This window comes from Musca autumnalis, unplaced genomic scaffold (genome assembly GCF_047663935.1).
Source record: "Musca autumnalis isolate F117 unplaced genomic scaffold, ASM4766393v1 scaffold_1, whole genome shotgun sequence".
NCBI classification, from domain to species: Eukaryota; Metazoa; Arthropoda; class Insecta; order Diptera; family Muscidae; genus Musca; species Musca autumnalis.
The window spans coordinates 6,316,488-6,330,695 of NW_027411644.1; the positions used below are offsets into that span (position 1 = coordinate 6,316,488).

General features: G+C 37.4%; 1 protein-coding gene across 1 annotated transcript in view; it reads right to left on the reverse strand.

Annotated features, from left to right (window-relative positions):
* Nucleotides 1-214: 214 nt before the first annotated feature.
* LOC141390149 (uncharacterized) overlaps nucleotides 215-14,208 on the reverse strand; it is a 97,495-nt gene continuing 83,501 nt past the window's right edge. Inside the window, exon 5 of the mRNA XM_073962833.1 lies at nucleotides 215-845. The gene's annotated coding sequence lies outside the window, so the exon portion shown is untranslated. The remainder of the gene's footprint in view (nucleotides 846-14,208) is intronic.

Below are 14,208 nucleotides of genomic sequence, written 5' to 3' on the forward strand. Positions count from 1 at the left end.
TTGAATGGCTTAAGATTCAGTGCCTTCGATTCCAAAATGCGAAGCCATTTATAATTCATTTTGAATTTGAACCGCTTTATCCGGGAGGAAGATTCATTAAAGCTGCAAAGTTTAAGGATTTACAGAAACTCAAAGGGTAAATCATGCATTTTATAATAATTTAAAAGCAAATTCGAGAGCCGAAGATGAAGATATCCAGGAAGAAGACCAATAATTTTTATTAATATGTATCAATTAAAACGCTCACAGTTATTTTTATTATTCATCTGCATAACTTTTGTTTTAATAAATGGAGACAAAATGGCCTAACCCTCAGTTCCTATCAATATATTTTTTTTTTAAATGGATGCCAAAACGGCCTAAGCCACTTCAATTTTTTTATTAACTGATTAAAACAGTTTTTATCTATGTAAACTAATACCTAATGATTAACCTAAAACAAATATTACAACTAATATGTATTTATGATTAATAAAAAAATTATAAAAATATTTTAAAAACTTGTTTTCTTTCAACTTCGTTTTTCTCAGAACCATTTCCATGTGGGTTAGGCCGTTTTGGCGCTGAGCGCTGCACACATGTCACATGCCATGTCTTTCATTTACACGACTGTTGTTGATCGTAATCTCCATATCTGAACAGAAACATCGACATTCTTCATCAGTTATGGTATTACTGCCACGGAATTCGCTTCATGGTGTTGCAACATTGTCACTGGACGAGGAGTTGGTTGCGTCAGTTGCGTCCCCTGGAATGGTATTTCCAATGACAAGGCAGAGCGCTGCACACAAACACAAATCAATACGACCTTCTATCACGGAAGATAACGTGTTGGACGACCAGATCTGCAATGCAAAAACGAAAACGTTTAAATTAGTAACCAAAAGGAAATATGATGCAAATCTCATGAAAAAAAAAACAAAAATCACAAAAAAAAAAATTTCACAGTTACTCTAGAGCAAACTGATAAAATCAGATTCCGAACGTAAGTTCAAATATTGTATATATAATGGTATTTATGGTTGAGGTCACATAACAGGTGTTGATCACGTTTTTAGGTACTTCATACTCTGGACAGGTGGCTGATCGCAATTTTTCATATTGAATATAATATATGAAAAATGGCGATCAGCACAAACGAGTTTGAAGATAAAACCAGCGTTGGCTGGTAGGCTGCTACGATTATCGCGGCTATTTAGGCAGCTGTAAGTGAAAAATGGGAGAACAATAGAAATTTATAATCTTTCTGTTGGAAGGATGTACAAATTTAAACGAATTTTGAAATTACGTGTTCCTTTAGCAGAATGTAACTGTATTAGAAGAGTTATAGTACATAATGTAGACTAGTTGATGTCTTCCGAAAGTGACAAAACCTCTCCGCAAATCCCTTTTTATATCGGCAATAGGAGACCTGTGTGTAAGTGGTTCTATACCAACGATGAACTCGAAGAGAGAAATTGCATGGTAAATCGTACGAAAAGGCGAGTGTTCATATTTTTCATCTATGTTCTATACTACCATTAACTTTGAATATAATTTGGATGCACTTATTGATATGAGAGGAGTCTCACTGTCTCTTCGAAGATCTTCAAATCTACAAATGTTTGTATATATGTAGTTCAGCTGAAGCTTAGTTGTGATGGATACAATGTTTTTCGCCAGGATCGTACGTTAAGTGGGGGGTGGTGGACTTGCATTCCTACTGCGTACAGACCAATCTCACCTGGGCTAGACTCTAGGGACCCATACTTTGAGTGTATGGGGGTAGCGGTGAGGTGTGGAACCGCCGAGATAGAACTACTGATGGGATATACCGTCGATTAACAGCTGTGCCCCGCGTTATTCGCTTAGCATCAGACCTCTGTTGAGAGGTGATGAACGGCTGGTCCTAAGGGATTTCAATGCGCATCATGAGATATGGCATTCAGCCCTAGGGAATGACCAGAGAGGCACAGATCAAGCTGAGTATATATATTAGAGGAGACTGCCACAGTTCGCCTGACATATCCGTGGTGTCACCCGGTCTGACGAATGACGTGACATGACAACCCGTCATTTCCCTTGGGTCGGACCATCTTCCAATCATTATCTCCATCAATAGACCATCCAACTTCATAACCTCCGAACGCCGTACTTTCATTAACCATGGCAAGGTTTCAGGAAGTTCACTAACCAACGCTTCAGAGAACTGCCCAATCCATCTGATGTTTGGGTAGCAGAGAGGAAATTCCGACACATCATCACTGCTGCAGCCGCTCGCTTTATTCCTGCTGGTCGAATACCTGAAATAAGACCTAATTTCTTAGCGGGGGCTAAGGGATAAGCCAATCAGCGTGATGAGCTTCGCCACACGAACCCTAATGACGAAGAGTCAGAAAACTGACAGTGGAAGTCAAAAGATTAGTCGGTGAACACAAGCACAAAAAGTGGCTAGAACATCTGAAGTGCTGCAACATTGAACTCGGTTGTAATAAATTGTATACAAATGTTAATGCGCTATCGAACCCTGGTAGGAGGGATGATCGGACATCTGTCATGTTTAACGGTGTGGCTGTGACAGATGCGTAGAGGTGTGCAGGCTTTCTGAGGCCAATTTATCGAGCAACCGGGCGAAGTGAAGTGTTTGACGTCGTTTGCGATTTTTTCCAGCTGAGGAAGAACTGCCACAATTGACGATGGCGGTTTTTCGAGCATCAGAGCCTGTTATCATTTCCACATATATTGGCCGAAGACTCAACCAGGAAAAACCATGCCACAGAACAGTGATGGTAGCTTTGGATCTGACCAAAGCGTTTGATACGGCCAGCCATGCTAGGCTGTTCGAGGATATCTATAAAACTACCATCCGGCCTTGACTGAAACGCTGGGTCACCAATTATTTGTGTGGTCAGTCATACGTGGAATCAGGGAGTTTCCCAAGGAGGGGTGATATCGGAACTGTTTAACCTTTACCTTTCTGCAATTCCACGCCCTCCCGACGGCATTTAATTAATTACGTACGTGGATGATTGTGCACTCATGGCATCAGGTCCCAACATTGGTAACATTTGTGACAGGCTAAACGTATATCTCTTTGATTTTGTAGAGTTTTTCCAAGCGAGGAATATGAAAATATCCACCACTAAGTCAACGTTGATTTTTTATCATCATTTTTATCTTCTCCAAATATTTGGGTGATGGTATTCATATTTGTAATGAGGGTGGTGTTCCGAAAAAAACTTGTAAGTAATTAATTTTTAAACTAAAATATTCTAACCCGTTTAAATTTGATAATTAAATTTAGTGTCAAATAATTTTCGTTTTAAAGGTCGTTTTAAATTCCCATTTTTGTTGTTTTAATATTTTAAAACAACTAATTGTTAAGTGTACAAAATTTTCTTCAATAAGCTTAAAGCCTGCTGGCTGAATGTTTAAGGGTCATAAAAATTCCATTTGAAACACCAAAATGACCATTGAAATGCTTTAGGGTCAATTACAGTTGGTGGTTTTGCCATTAATCTACTACCATTCAAAAGTCTCGTGTAATATTAAACAAATGTCATGTTGTGGAAACGTTCCATACATGAAGCCTTTTGGACATTTAAATACCCACTCATGGTCGCATTCACACATATACATGTATGCAGGTGTGGCATAACACTGTCAAGCAACATGTAAAACCTCCGAAACACCCATGTCGAGAAATGTATAAATCAAATTTATTGCACATTTTGATGCATTTTGCATTGTGTGTTATTAATACTGAACAGTCCTAGGTATAGCTTCTCGTCACAACACTAAGTTTGCTCTATAAATCATCAAATAAGTAATGTCAACATGTATACACTCCAAAATCCATGTTCTTTAAATATTAAATCGTTGAAAAAGAACTATGATTTTACTGGAACCATTCTTGGGAGATCCAGCTAGGAAAATAATGTCTCGGACCATTGTAAAAATACACTGTGCAACAATTTTAGGGTAACCTTGTGCACACAATTTGATCAGAAGAGTTTTTGACAGTACAGTCCCAATCGACAAAAACCCTAGTTGGATTATGTTGTGTTAGATCTAGCTTGGATTTTATGGCCCCATTTAAACATGGTTGAATACTGACTTTTTAAAGCAATTCTCGGCTATATCTCTAAAACCCATGTGAATCTTCAACTCACATCTGAAGCAAATACGTAGATAAGGAAGGGTAAGGGTAACATATTTGTAGAAATAATGAACTATTGCCTCAAATTTTTTAAAATACCGAAAACTTCCATAATTTGTATACATTTTGCATCGTATTTCCAAAACCTTCATTTTTTCTTAATGTTTTCTTTTGAAAAATATTCGATTTTTGTAAAATGCCTCTATCACGTTGTTTTCAGTATATTTTTCAACGACTATTTAATAAATATGTCAATAATGTGGTGAAATCCGAAATGCGGGAATAAACAGTTGGCTACTTGGTTCAACTCCAAATAGTTTTGCTCATACTGACCAGAATTTCAGCAATTATGTAAAATTTTCTATATTTTTCGATTTGATGCCCTAGATGTAGTTTTTCATGTGTGGTCTGCTCAAAAGATACATTTTTCTAGTTTATGGCTACAATATTGCCAAAGATAGCAAGCCAAATTCCTATTCGTTTCTGAGATAAAGGCCCGATAAATGCAAAACACCGTAGTTTTAGCCCGGTTTAGATGAGGCCATCAAATTCGAACTGGGTCTAAAGGGACAAAACCCTACTACGGTTTTTGTAGTCTTAATATGTACTTGAACAAATGCATACTAGAAGTTGTTTGCATGTTCAGTGTTGCATATTGGTATTGGAAATTATTTTATAGAGAAAGCTTTTTAGAGAGTATATGTTTCTGAAGCGCTGCCATTTTGAAAATTTTAGATAGAGATACCAGAATGAATATACAAATACATTGAATTTTCGAACTTGATTTAAGTGTGCAAAAATTCAATAAAATATTATTGAGTTATTGTGCAAAATAAAATGCTAAAACCTGTTTATGTTTTGCTTCTTTAATAATGGGGATACTTAATACATTTGTCATCAGGCATACACGAAAGAAAATATTCGTGTTAGATGAAGGGTAGCGTAGGGGATGAAAGATACCAAGGAACGGTCCTGACCGGCTTTAACATGGCAAAGTCCAGGATTCATCTTGGTCCCTCTTTCATCTCAAGTGGACACTGACCTCCCCGTGGTGTCACCTGGGGTAGCTGCCTTTAACACCCGTTAAAGGTAGTGAGTTAAAATGTGCGGCGCGTTCACCCATAAGAATGTTTAAAATTTGGGTTTGGTCGCAGCGTTAGTAACCCTCCCCTAGAAAAACAGACTACTATGAAAAAAGAAAAGAAAAACAAATCCCTCTAAAGATGACGACCCCCGCAAACGTTTTAAGGGCCATGATCTGCGAATCTGCACCTGTAATGTTCGCACTCTTTATAGGGAAGGTGCAGTTTACGCATTGGCAGATGTACTTGAAAAGTACAAGACCGACATTATTGCCATACAGGAAATAAGATGGAACGAGAGAGGCGTCACAACAACACCTAAAGGTGACGCACTGTATTATAGCTGCCATGACACAAACCATGAGTTTGGTTGCGGATTTGTAGTTAGTCGGAGACTAAAACACCTGGTCTCCTGCTTCAAACCAGTGAATGAAAGACTTGCTACAATTAGAATAAAAGCAAAATTCTTCAACATCAGCTTTTTTGCGCTCATGCTCCCACTGAAGACAAAGACGAACTGAGCAAAGATACATTTTATGAGAAGAAACATTAGACCATTGTCCTGCCCATGACATTAAAATTATTCTAGGCGATTTTAATGCCAAAATTAGAAAGGAAAAGATCTTTGGCCCAACAGTCGGGAAATTTAGTCTCCACAGTGAAACATCTGACAATGGTATGAGGCTGATAGACTTCGCAGCGCAAAAACATGGTAGAGCCTATGGTCAACGAGATAATTGGACCATACCAATGTGGCTTTAGACCTGGCAAGTCCACCATTGACCAGATATTTACCACCCACCACCTTTTTATCGGTTATAAAGCAGCCTACGACAGCGTTCAAACGAATTCCACGCCAAGTCTGAATTTGGTATCCCCGCAAAGCTCATTCTGGTTTGTAAAATGACTTTAACTGACACGAGGTCCTCAGTTAAAATAGGAAAGAACCTCTCAGAAGAGTTTTGTACCAAAAGAGGTTTCAGACAAGGAGACAGCCTTTCGTGCGATCTCTTCAACATCCTGCTGGAAAAGGTTATACGAGAGGCAAACGTAAAAAGAAGTGACACAATCTACACCAATAGCCACATGTTACTTGCTTATGCTGATGATATAGACAACATGGGACGATCAGTAAAAGAAGTAACTGATACATTTATGAAGGTCGAAGCAGAATCTTCTATAGTGGGTCTGACGGTAAACGGTGAGAAGACCACCTTAATGGTGTCGACGCGCAATGCGTCCATTGAGCTCGGACCAGCTGTGGAAGTTGGTTCCTATAATTTTGAGGTAGTAAAAGACTTCGTCTACCTCGGCACCTCCGTAAACACAACAAACGACATCAGTTGTGAAATAAAAAGAAGAATTGTATTGGCGAACAGATGCTACTTTGGTTTAAGTAAGCAGTTTAAAAACAAAGCCACATCTCGTCTAACGAAAATAACGCTCTACAAAACACTGATACTACTGATGTATGGCTCCGAAGCCTGGATACTTGCGCAAGCAGACATGGCAATGCTTGGTGTGTTTAAGAGAAAAAATACTTCGAAAGATCTACGGACCAATCTGCGTTGACGGTAAATATAGACGTCGCATGAACCACGAGCTGTATCTGCTATACAACGACATCAATATAGTTAAACGTATCGAGATGCAGCGATTGCGTTGGCTAGGCCATATCAAATAATGAGCGAATATGAACCCGCTAAAAAGGCGTATAAATACGGACCGCTTGTCAGTGCACACAGAATTGGCAGGCCAAGGAATAGACGGCGCAAACAAGTGGACGAAGAGATGAAAAGGCGTGGTATTCCAGAGTGCGAAGCAACAAATAGAGAGAAATGGAGATCTTTCCTTAGTTCGGCCTATGGAACAAATGCTCTGTAATGGGCCAGCTAAGTAAGTAAATATTGAACAAAATGTTCTTTTAAATTGTTTTTTTTTTCTAAATAGCCGGCCTTTGGCAGGGTATTTAAGACTTTCTCCTATGCACAGGCGCAAATCTCGGGAACGGGATCAAAATTTTCTTTTAAATTATAAATTTTTCTTCAAATAGCCGGCCTTCGGCCGGGGTGCCACCGTGGTGCAATGGTATGCACGCCCGCCTTGCACGCAGAAGGTCGGGGGTTCGATTCCCCGGCCAAGCAACATCAAACATTTTTCAACGGTGGCAAAATACCCCTCAGTAATGTTGGCGACATTTCCTGAGTATTTCAGCCTTGAAAAACTTCTCCACAAGTGGTGTCTTAAGACACGCCGTTCGGACTCGGCGATAAACAGTAGGTCCCATATCATTGAGCTAAATATAAATCGGGGTGCACTCATTGATATGAGAGAAGTCTCCCTTGTCCCGTATGGGATGTTGTGGAACAATGTTTTTTTAAGTAAGTAAATAAGGTAGATGAAGAGTCAAATGATCGATAAAATAACTGTCTGAGTTTATTATATGTTCGAGAATATAGTTATGCTGCGTTAGCTTCTGATAATTTGCAAATTGCTTCTTACGCTTTTCACGAGGAAAAAGTAAAGCACATTCCTAGTGTCGGAAAAACAAATAAAGCGGGATGAAATATTTTTTTATAATTTAGGTCCGCATTGAGTTTTGTTATAGTTCTTTCGCCTTTTGATTTTTTTATTTGAAAAAAAAAAAAAAAACACTTTCACCGAGGACACTAACAATAACAACTAGTTTTATATTCACCTTCACATGCTCATCCCCATTTATCATTCATCTATGCGTCCTTGCACGAGAAAGCACTGCATGTTTGCATGACAACAGCCGGATGATGTTCAAAATTTCATCCGATGCCTGGTTACATTTACGTGAGTTTCTCGAGTGTATTTTATATAGAGTCGATATTGCTGGCATCTCACTTTAACGTGTACCACAACTGCAGTTGGATGTGTATAAGTGAGTCATTGTCATAGATAGAGCTACCAAGTCCATTACCAGAAATATGACAGGGAGACAGAGTAAAGGACAATATACTTACATATTTCCATTTATGTCCTGGAAAATGATACCGTTCAATTTGAGTGACAAAGAAATTATTGTAAATTCACAACAAAACTCTATGTCTCTCAACATGCAGGAAGCCGCAAAAAAGTCAATTTTTAATCATTATAATGGAGGTCATTTCACAAAATCACATTCAAATGAAGGGGTTTTTAATTAGGAAATGTCCGAAAAGGTTTTGAATATAACCGCTTAAATATTTTTTGATGTTTGTTATTATTTTTCCGTGCGGAGTTATTTTTTCCCTTTTTTCCTCTCCCATCGAACGCCTCCCCAGGTGGTGGATAGGGGAATGCTCATCAGATATGGCGGGTACCGCAGAAATAAAATATGCGGGGCGAACAAAAAGAAAAAAATGGAAAACGGCAGCGTCTGACCAAAGGATTGGCGGCAGCAAACAGCGTCTGAACTCCAGGAGGAGCGGCTGAATATGGAGACGGAATACTCTAAACCGTTCAGAAGGCCCCGGCAAACCACTGAAGTATATAAGTCCTAGAAAATCATACAATTACAATGAACACACAAAATAACCTACGGCCCTCAGTCTCCGGCAATCAGAGGGTGCTAAGAATCCCCGGAGGTAAAACCAAAACCAAACTTATGATAGGAACCTGGAATGTGAGAAGCCTTTATGAGCTTGGGAAACTAGACAACACCATAAGCGAAATGGAAAGACTACAAATTGACATCCTGGGTATCAGTAAAACGTGGTGGACGGAGGATGCGGAATTTGTTTCCCAGAACGCAAAAATTTACTATTTCGGAAACAGAGAAGGAAGAGGAAAGGGTGTCGCTATAATAGTAAAAAGCAACATAGCGGCCTGTGTTGCTGGATATGTTCTAATTTCTGATAGGGCGATGATGGTAAAAATATCAGCAAAACCTATAAACATGAACATAATTCAAGTATATGCGCCAACATGCGATAGCGATAACGACGAATTGGAACAGTTTTATTGCGACGTTGAAAATTTATTAAAGATGACAAAACCACACGACATTACCATAATCCAAGGAGATTTTAATGCTAAAGTTGGGCAAGAAGAAACAACAGGAATCACAGGAAAATTTGTCCTAGGACATCGGAATGAAAGAGGAGAACGATTGATACAATTTTGTCAAGAACACCGTTTTAAGATTGGGAATACTATGTTTCGCCTCCACCCAAGACGGCTTTACACCTGGAAATCGCCGCAAGACAATAACAGAAATATTGTTAGAAACCAAATCGACTACATTTTAATAAATAAGCGATATTCCTCCTGCATAAATAAATGCTCTACGTACCCAGGAGCAGATGTTCCCTCGGACCATAATCTTCTGTTGTGCAAACTACAGATAAAGCTAACTACCATCCGAAAGAAAACACCAAAGCGAAGAATTAATATTCAAAAATTAAATGATCCTTCCACTAAACAATCCATGAAAGATCACCTTAATGCAGAACTATGCAATATTGATGGAGAAGATGTCGAAAATCTGTGGAACAATGTAAAAAAAACTCCGTGAATATCATTACCAACAATATCCTTGGAACCACAACAGCTAAAAGAGAAGACACATGGATGACGGACGAGATACGCGCACTTCGCATAGAAAGGAGCCAATATAAGAACTCAAATTATGAAAAATATTGGGAAATTAACCAAGAAATAAAAGTTGCAATTCGGGCCGCAAAAAATGAGCAATTAAATAAACAGTGCCAGGAAATTGAAAGACTCCAAATCCTACATGAGAACTTCAATCTCCACACTGCATTTATTTTCGACGAGAATAATACAGCCATATACGAAACTTCAGAGAATAAGAAACACTGGGAAAAATATATTAGAAGTCTGTTCACAGATACCACAAGAACAGAAATGCATAACACAGATAGAGGAACCAATTTTAGAGGAAGACGCATTACAGGAAGCGAATTAGATGTGGCCATAAATTCAATGAAAAACAACAAAGCTACCGGGCCGGATGAAGTCCCATCTGAATTATTTAAATTACTAGATGGAAGAAATAAACAACTATTGTTGAAATTATTCAACCAAATTTATGAAACAGGACAATACCCTCAAGATTGGCTGAAATCTACTTTTATTATGATTCCCAAGAAAAATAACGCGAAGACGTGCGGAGATTATAGATTAATAAGTCATGCCCTTAAAATATTCTTAAAGATAATACATAGGCGCATATACCCAATATGCGAAGCACACATGGGAAAATCGCAATTTGGCTTCAAGGAAGGCATGGGAACTCGAGAGGCCCTACTTAGCCTGAATGTACTTATACAAAATTGCCGCGATGTACAAAAGGATGTATATATATGTTTTGTCGACTACGAGAAGGCATTCGATAGGTCAACCATGACAAATTGATGAAAATTTTGATTTCAATTGGGTTAGAGGATAGCGATATAAAATGCATCAAAAACCTATACTGGCAACAGACAGCAAACATTCAAGTAGATGGTGAACTTACTGGAAATGTTCCAATCTCGAAAGGTGTAAGGCAGGGTTGCGTACTATCGCCCCTTCTGTTTAATTTATACTCCCAAAAAATATTTGAGGATTCAATATGTGCGAAAAACATCGGAATAAGAATAAACACACAATTATAAACAATATACGTTATGCCGACGACAGGACTACAAAAACTAATAGATGCTCTTGAACATGCCAGTACGTCATATGCCTTAAAAATTAATATAAAAAAGACAAAGTTTATGATTATAAGTAGAAGGGGCATCGAATCCAACACTCCTTTAAGCATCAATGGTACTCAAATAGAAAGAGTCTCAACATTCAAATATCTCGGAGTTCAAATTAATGAAAACTGGGATCCATCAAAAGAAATAAAATGTCGAATTGAAATGGCAAGAAACTCTTTTTTTAAGTATCGAAAAATATTAACGAGCCATGGCATAACTCTGGAAACAAAAAAACGATTTGTAAAATGCTACATATGGTCAGTACTATTATACTCGGCAGAAACATGGACACTAAAAGCAGCAGACGAGAGAAGACTGCACTCGTTTGAAATTTGGATATACCGACGGATCTTAAAGATATCCTGGACAAATCACATCTCAAATAATGAAGTACTGAGGCGAATGAATACCGAAAATCAAATTATCAGAACTATAAAGACGAGAAAAACTGCTTATTTGGGACACATTATGCGAAATAGAAAATATAATCTCCTCCAAGCTATTATAAGAACCAAAATTGAAGGTCGCAGACCAAGAGGAAGACGAGAAATAACATGGATGAAAAACATTCGGGAATGGACAGGACACCAAGATGAAATAAGCCTTTTAAGCGCCGCAAGAAACAGAGAACTAGCTATAATTGAATGAAATATTTTTTTATTTTATAATATGTAATTAAATAACTCTGTAATAATTAACATTGTATGATCGCTAATATCCGAATACGGATTTGCAAATAAAGAAGAAGAAGATTATTTTAGCATTTGTTTGACGGCAAATTAAATGTAAATCATTATGAATTTTCCTCTCGTGTTTAAATAATTCTCTACTTGACAAACATTGACACCTGTCAGTGTCACTACCAACCAGCCTAGTCTGTTTGACTCTTGTTTTTATCCAATTGTGGTAATTTGTGTGACTGAGTCCTTACAATGAGAGTGTCTATGTAAATGTTGACTTTTAGCATTTACATATGTCAGTGAGGGTATTTAGCTAAATCATGTATGTGACGATATGTTGTTTACACTGGGTCAGGGTTTCGTGGCATACCAACAAAGAGAAATAATCATTTCAAAATAATTTAAACTAAGAATATTATTTTAAGAAGTTAATACCACAAAAAGCTTTGTGCGACCGGGGAATACTGTCTTTAAAACCCCTTCGCTTTTCTAAACTCAACCGAATCCCCCCCGGAAACACAACAAAGTGTACAATATTTAGGAGAATTACTATGTTCCATAATCAACACACTGTGCCAAATTCTGGGGCTTTCTCCAAAATTGTTCTCCATTTTGGATGGTTTAAGTTGTTGTTTAAATGCTATCAGCCGCCATTCTCATCATCGTTCACCCTAAAAATTACTGCAGTTATTCTCGTACATTACTGTTATTATTATTATTTCATGCATGTTCATAAAATGTTCTTTGTTGCTATATGTAGTTGTTGTTAGTTGCATTCAGCAGCCAGTTCTAATGGCCGTATTCCTTGCTCTATATTTTCTATTTTGTGTGTGCATTTGGGGCTAGACTATGATAGGTAAATAGAATTGCAATTTTATTTCGTATGCGGTTGTTATTTTCCAGGTTAAAACAGTCAGTGGCTGTTGTGTTTTTAGTGCTTTAATGCGTTTTCTTCACATACTGCCGGAGGGAAAATGTTACAACTTCAAAATGAAAAACAAGATAAAAACCGTGAAAATTATTTTAAAATTGAAACAAATGCTATTTTAGATACTCTGGTGAAAAAGTTACTTTCTGGGCTCTCTTAAAAAAGTCGATTTTTTTCATTTCGGAAATTTCTATGATTTAAGACATGAAGATAACGCAAACTTCAATAGAAATCGATGACTTTGTCCTTGAATAAAGAAACGCTACTTAGGCTTCTAAACTAAAACGTCGATTCATAGCATTCAAAGAAACGCTACTTAGGCTTCTAAACTAAGACGTCGATTCATAGCTTTCCAATTTTTTTTAAGAAAGAACAATCACAGTTCATTGGGAAATAATTTACGGTACTAGAGCCAACAAATTGTAATGGTAGCCCTCATTTTCCTTCTGCCATTCAAATGTGAATTAAAAATTTCCATCACAAAACGGTAAGCTAGTGTCAAATTTACAGGCTGGTTTTGCATGAGAAAAAGGTAATACATTCAAGGTAACTATTTTTGTGTGGCATAAAATTGTTACATGTATGATGCTGAAAAGTTGTCGAGGAAAACAAAAACCATCCAACCGCATTTCCACCCAGCAATAATGGCATTGGCAATGGTTAAAACTTGTTGGTTTGTCGTTTCTCATTTCCACTGGCTAAAAGCGGGTGCGGACGAAGTACTATTATAGTTTCCCATGAAAATATTTTTTGGTGGTTTGTATGGTTGTATCATTGTTTTGAATGGACTGGGAAGTAAAGCTGAAAATGTGGTTTTAAAATTTCCCCAACAGAAGAGTAAACTCAAATTTATGTTCATTGCAAGCTTTATGGATGAGATTTGTTGTCGTCTATTAACATTTCACAGCTAGAACTGAAGATCGTTGTTGCCCGTAATACAGGTAACAAATATTATGGTAATTTATTTAAACTTGTTGTTTATGGTTTTAGGTATTTGTTATTGTTTTTCAAATATTGAAATTTATTATGCCTGTCTGACGTTATTGTTTATATACTCCGCTGTTGAAAGAAAAACTACCGCTTAAAAAGCTAAATTACAGCTATGATGTAAATTTACATTGTCTTCTCTTTGCCTAATGTCAAAATTGATTACAATTTGTTAACAATTTTCCATTTCTTTATTCTTTCTATTTGAAATAAATACTTCTTCTTTAACACTTTATCCCTTTCATCACCATCAGCTTAAATCGCTTACTAATAACTTTAAGACTTGAATATTGACACATGATGTTGTTCGCCTTAATAAATGATGCCTTGTCTCGTCGGTCGGGTAAAGAAAATGCCAGTAAAAACTGATTTCCATTTTTATGCTGTGCTATTGTTGATGTGCTCACGGTGTCCTAGTATATCTACCTTACAGCATTATTATTCGTCCTCATGTTCAGTGTTCACCTCACATGCTATTACCGGTTTGGCGTATCAGTGTGTACACTGAAGAAAATGTAAATTAATAAACTCTGCATCTGAACAAGATGGAGGGATTAAAACTTTGAATTGTCTGTAAAATAAGCCTTTAAGCTAGGATATGATAAGACAACGTTTTAATCAATCACAAATCCGAAAACAATGATTATAAGGTGACTGTTGACAATGACGGAATCGA